This window comes from Adiantum capillus-veneris, chromosome 11 (genome assembly GCF_014529385.1).
Source record: "Adiantum capillus-veneris isolate H3 chromosome 11, ASM1452938v2, whole genome shotgun sequence".
Lineage (NCBI taxonomy): Eukaryota > Viridiplantae > Streptophyta > Polypodiopsida > Polypodiales > Pteridaceae > Adiantum > Adiantum capillus-veneris.
The window spans coordinates 42,879,866-42,885,865 of record NC_140941.1 but is presented as its reverse complement, the minus strand read 5'-3'; the positions used below and the strand labels follow the sequence as shown (position 1 = coordinate 42,885,865).

Genomic DNA, 6,000 nt, shown 5'->3' with positions numbered 1-6,000 from the left:
TCTTTGTACTGCTTGAAATCTCTTCAGTCTTTTCTTCATCTAGATTATGGTTTTTTTTTTAAATCTCAAAAATAACAAAATAAAAGAAAAAATCAGCTCAACTCAAAAAGAAAATGAAGTTAATAGAAATCTAAACGCTATGTACATTTTACACATGTCCCTAGGGGCTCATATATGGCTTTTGTCCCCGTACTCCTCTTGTAACTCTACTATGAGGGCATATACTCTGAATTTTGTCAAAACATTATTGCAATATCAAATGCAAAAACTCAATACAACTCACAAAACATTGACCTCTAATATTCATAATATTAGGTCCACATTTAGAATGCCTCCCCCCCTTCTACTTGGAGTCCTCCTTGACGACAGGGTATCACCAAGGGTATGTGTTGTGCTTGGGAAATTAAAAAAATGTGTCTATGCAGGCCTTGTAATGTATCCCTATTATGCATACACAGTCTATGCATGGAAAATATTTACGATGTGCAAGATGTGGGTATAAGAAATTTGCTTATTAGCATTTGCTGGCGAGGCTTCCTATTCTAAACAATGTGATTTTCGTTGAAGCTCCTGTGTCGTTCGCTTGATGGAAGGTTGTAGAGATTTTTTCAAAGGATTACTTATCTGTTTGATGCCTCTCTGGGATTCATTTTAACCCTGTGGTTGGTTTTTGTATTTGGCATTTTACTTTAGAGTGGATTTTCTTCTAACTGTATTGTACCCGTAGGAGGAATGAAAGAATTCAAGCAGCACTGAAGTAACAATAGTGTTATTGGTTTCCTTTAGGACCCACTTATTTGTGATTACTGGTTGGTGCATTGATGCTGCTCTTTTGGGAACCGATACTTGTCCCTGCTTTGTTTGTGTTTGAAGAAACTTCTTTGGGATCCACCTTGTCTTCGTGTGAGTCTTCAGTGGTCTTTGCTTCAACTCTTGTACTCTTGGTTGGCGATGAGATTCAGACTTTGAAAGTTGATACTTGGGGATTTGAAAATTCAACCATTTTGGAATCCAAATGAACTCCTGACCTCTTTGTGCTTGAGTCAACTTATTTGAAACCCAAATCTGAGTTTCAAAAGCTTGCGAATTTGGTATTTTCTTAGCCATTCTTACAAACTTCGACTGTTTTCCTTTTGGTTTTGGATCTTGTGATTTTTCATCAAAGATATTTTTCTTCCTGATCCATACTCACTTTTGGCCAAGCTAGCTCTTTGGTATCCAGATTAGTCAAACTTTTTGGTTCAAACTTGTTGTTCTTTGCTTTTGGCCTTCTTTGGTTGTGACAGAAGTTGCTAGTGATGGTGATGACCTTAGTTTCTTGTAGGTAATTTCAAAAGAATCATCACTATCACTGCTATCCTTTGCAAGGTTGCATTCTAGCACTTTCCCTTTGTGGTTTAGCTTGTTATCAAAAGTTGCTCTCTGTTTGCTCTTGGGTTGTAGTTTTTGGGATGACTTTGGTATCCACTAGATTAGAGCGTTGGTAGCTCGTTGACATGGTTGTGGTCTTCTTGGCTGAGTCTTGTCTTCATGTATGGGAGCCACATATGAGGATGCTTGTTGCAGTTTTGTTTCCACCAAAGATTTTGGAATCCACTTTTGATGCACTTTATTCTTGTAGCGGTGGCATAGTTTCCTTGGTATTTGATCTGGACAATCATGAAACAGTGCATTAATTAAAGTTTAGTTCTTGTCACCTGCTGGGTCATTTGGTTTTTCATTGTTGGCATCTTCTTGAAGATCCAAGTGTTCTATAGAGTTGTAGAACTTGTCATAATAATCAATATCTAATTCTCCTAAATGATTTTCTCATATTAAACTGATCATTTAATGTGGGGAAGTGCCAGGGGAGAAAAATCTAGAATATTGGTTAAGCTTGCAGACCGGCCACTAAAGGGATCCAAAGGAGGGAAAATAGGGATCCAAAAATGGGGGCCATCTGCAAAAGATCCATGTGCAACAATAGGCTAAAAAGACCCTAAGGTTCATCCCATTAAGATTTCCAAACTGCTAAGGTTCCAAAATTCAAAGGTTGTGTCCAAAGGTCAACCTTAAGGGAATTGGATGCTTTGTGTGTGAACAAAAAAGTCTTTGCAATCCCTACTTGGGAGGGGGCGAGCCTTTCTTGTAGGGGATGAGAGAGAAATCCACACACACACACAAGCTCCCTTTACACAAAGGGAATGAGGGACACATGTCAGCTCCCTAGGCCAGATGCCCACAAGGTGTACCCAATTCCTATTGGATGGCCTTGGAGGTGGACCAATGAGAATTAGGCTAGAGTAAATCTAGTTTATTTAATTTAAAAACACTTAATAAAAGAACCAATGAGAATTAAGTCCTCTAGAAGACTATTGGATAGTCTCCCAAGGGGTCCAATGAGCATTCAATAGCCCAATGGCTTGCCTGATTCCTATTGGCCAGGAGGCAAAGGGGTCCAATGAGAGTTTAGTTGAATTATTAAACTACCTAAAGCTCTCACAAAAGGGAAAAGGGTGACACATGTCAGAAGGCTATCACTTATGCTGCTTAATAGTCATTGGCTTGACCTGGGGAGGTCCAATGAGGGTGGAGGAAGAGCAAATAGCAAGAGGGCTTGCCCAAGAGAGAGAGGGGGATGATTTTTGCAAGGAATTATCACACACACACACACACACACACACTCACACAATCTCATGTGTGAAGAAAGAGAAGACTATCTCTTCCCAAGCTTTAATGGAGATCTCATCACCTACTCCAAGCTTGTGAGATAGAAGCCTACATTGACACACTCTTGGCATGTGGATGCAAATCCAACCAAGATCCAAGATTCAATGCATGCTCATCTCCTCTACCATGCTAATTACTAAGCTAAGCTATGCTAATATGTGTGATTATGTGAGGAGATGTACATCTTTCTCGTAAGATACTCCTTCTTCCTCTCAATCTACTCTCATACCCTGCTAGCTCTCACCATCTTTGAAGGTGTGTGAGGTCTTGGGTCTGAGACCGGGGACAATTGATGTTGTGTTTACTAAGTGTTTTGCTTAGTGCATGAAGCTTTCATCTTCATTGCACTAGCTAGTCTTGAAGGAACACAAACAATTGTATTGTACAATGTCTCTCTTGATGGGAGAAACCATAATACAAAGCCTTTTGGAGGGGGGACCGGATCCATGTAAATCTGGTCCTCAACTGTTGTCAATAGCTTAATTTCTCTCTCTTTTGAAAGTATTGTTCATGCTATCTAATTAGGTGTCATGCTTTTTGTTGCTTATAATTCTCATTAGGAATCTATTCTAATGAAATGCCCACTATGTTCATGCTAATTTCCGCTACACACAAGTTTTTAGGCCATTAAATGTTACATTGGTATCAGAGCACAAGGTTTCTCTTTTCTTGCTTAAGAAGGGAGGTCCTCAAGCTAGCTATAAATGGTTGGTGTTATTAATTGGCTGTGAGTAAGTAGAATAGGGATTTTTCAGCCTTGCAGTGCGCCTGCCTTCGTGCAGTTAACGCGGAATCACCGTCGAGAGCTATGGTCTTAATAGTGGATTCTTACGGGGCTTGCCTACGGCTTAACCACTATTGAGCTATTAGAAGCTTGACAGGAGCCGGTGTTGTTTTGGTGTTGAAAGACCCTCTCTTCTATTCCTTGCAATTAATGGTATTCGAGCCACGGGTATAGTAGCTTGAGTGCTTTTTCTAAAGGGGTAAAGAGGAGTAGCAACTAGGGCTTGAAGTGCCAAAGTACACCTAGAAAGTTTACACCTAAAAGTTGTTAGAATGGCTGACAATAGTAAAGAGAGTGAAATTAATGTTGATAACTTTGATTTTGCTAATGAGCAAGCTACTAATGATGCTCCGATGCTTGTTAACTATCTTGTTTCTAGGCTTCAACAAGCCATGGGCAGTCCATCTCTCCAAAGTAAAGTTCAATGTCAGCTCCATGCTCACAGGATTCTCGAAGCTCACCACCATGACGAGAGAATACCTAGGAAGCCTCCTTGTGAGACTCCCAAAAGAGGTCTCTCTCCGATTCGAGAAGAAGAAGAGAATCCATACGAGGGGCTCAAGAATTTACTTCTTGATGATGCATCTCCTTCCCAAAGGAGAACTCAAGAGCCTCCACCAAAGGAACGAGAAAGAAGTGAGTCTTGCACCACCTCGGCAGAGATGGCTCCATGAAGACGGCAGGCTAAATGCTCTCCATCACCACCAAAGCGGAGAAGACCATCGCACCCTTCTCCACATCATAATTCAAAGAGGGATTATAAAAAGCAAGAGAAGAAAAAGGCGAGAAAGAGGACACCCTCTTCTCCATCTTCTTCATCCTCTTCCTCTTATGAAAGTGATGGTGAAGACGACAAAGATCAAGACAAGAAAAAGGCAAGAAAGAGGTCACCCTCTTCTCCACCTTCAAATTATTCACCTTCTGAAGAAAGTGATGGTGCAATCTTTGAACCATAAAAAAAAAGAGGCCGTAGAAAATCCTATGCCGCATGGAAGAGGTCGTCCAACCTGAAGAAATTCAAAGAGGGAGGGAAGAGCATCTCTTTCCTTACCTATGATGGCACCTTTGGTGCTACGGACAAAGTCTTGGCCTTTATCCAACAGTTCGATGCGGCGTTTGGAGATGAGGGCTTCACGGAGTCCTCTAAGCTACGCCATGTAGCTATGCACTTTCAAAAGTCCGCCAGGCAATGGTGGTCTAGCCTACGAGCCAACGGTGAAGCTCCACGAACATGGAAAGCTTTAAGAGCTTCCATTATGAAGCCAGTTTTGGCCACCGATGCCAAAGACAAAGTACTCACCGAATGGCGAAGCTTAAAGCTCTCTCCCTATGAATCCATCCACAAATATGTAGACAAGTTTTGGGACCTACAACTCAAAGCCACTGTCTTCAAAAAGTTGGATTTTGGAGAGCAAAAGCAACAATTTTGTGCGGGCTTAACCAAAGAAATGGCGGAGTATGTCAACTGCCGAAGGCCACGTACCATATTGGTGGTAATACACCATACTATGGTGGCCTCTTGAATCAATTTCCAAACGGGGCCTAAAAGAAATAATAAGCCCACGGAAAACAAGGGTTCCAACGAGCCTAAGGGGAAGGACAATGTCCAAAAGTCTCCTAAGGGCAACTCCAACAAAGCTAAAGAGAAGGGAGTTTACAAAGGTAAAAAAAAACTCTCTCCTGAAGAGCTTGAGCGTTATCGCAAGGATAGCCGGTCTTTCAAGTGCGGCAAACAAGGACAAGTGTACCGCGCTTGTCCCCAAAAGAACAACTGCCAAGATCCTCCTAGAGCTTCCTTGGTTGAAATCCAAGAGGAGGAGAGTCACCAAACTCACCACAAAGGATCTCCTCTATGCCATGCTGGGGGAAAGGTAAGAGAACATGATGCTTTTATTCTCTTTGACCCTGGTTCCACTCACAATTTTATATCTATAGAGTTGGCCACCAAGCTAGGCATATAAGCTTACGAGATGGGAGATGTCCTACCCGCAGACAGTGCCTTCAAGGGGCAAGAACCTTCAGTCACTCCCTTAATCGGGAAATTGAGGCTTCATGTCCAAGGCTATGTGAACAAAGAGGACTTCTTTATCTCTCCTCTCAAGCATGAGGATGTAATCCTAGGGGCGCCATGGTTTGACCGCCTGGCTGCCAATGTTAAATTTCCTAAAAGGAGAATCTCCTTTAAGTTCAGGGAAAAAGACATGTATATAGATGCTAAGGAAATGGGTAACACTATCCCCATTTTACATACACCAGCTTTCAACAAGTCAAGAAAGAGCTCTATTTCCGTGTACATGATTTTTGTTAAAGATTCTCAAAATGAACCTAATGCTTTAGCAAAGAAAATAAAAGAAACCAAAAGGAATTAGAGTTATCCAATTTTCTTAAGGGATTTCAAGATGTTTTTATTGACCACATCCCTTGTGAGCTACCTCCTAAACAAGGTAATGATGACCATGCAATTGAACTTCTTCCAGGAAGTTCACTGCCCAACAAACCTCCTTATA

General features: G+C 41.4%; 1 pseudogene; it reads left to right on the top strand.

Annotated features, from left to right (window-relative positions):
* The first annotated feature begins 3,885 nt into the window (after nucleotides 1-3,885).
* The window catches only part of LOC147447163 (uncharacterized), a 130,943-nt pseudogene continuing 128,828 nt past the window's right edge, over nucleotides 3,886-6,000 (top strand).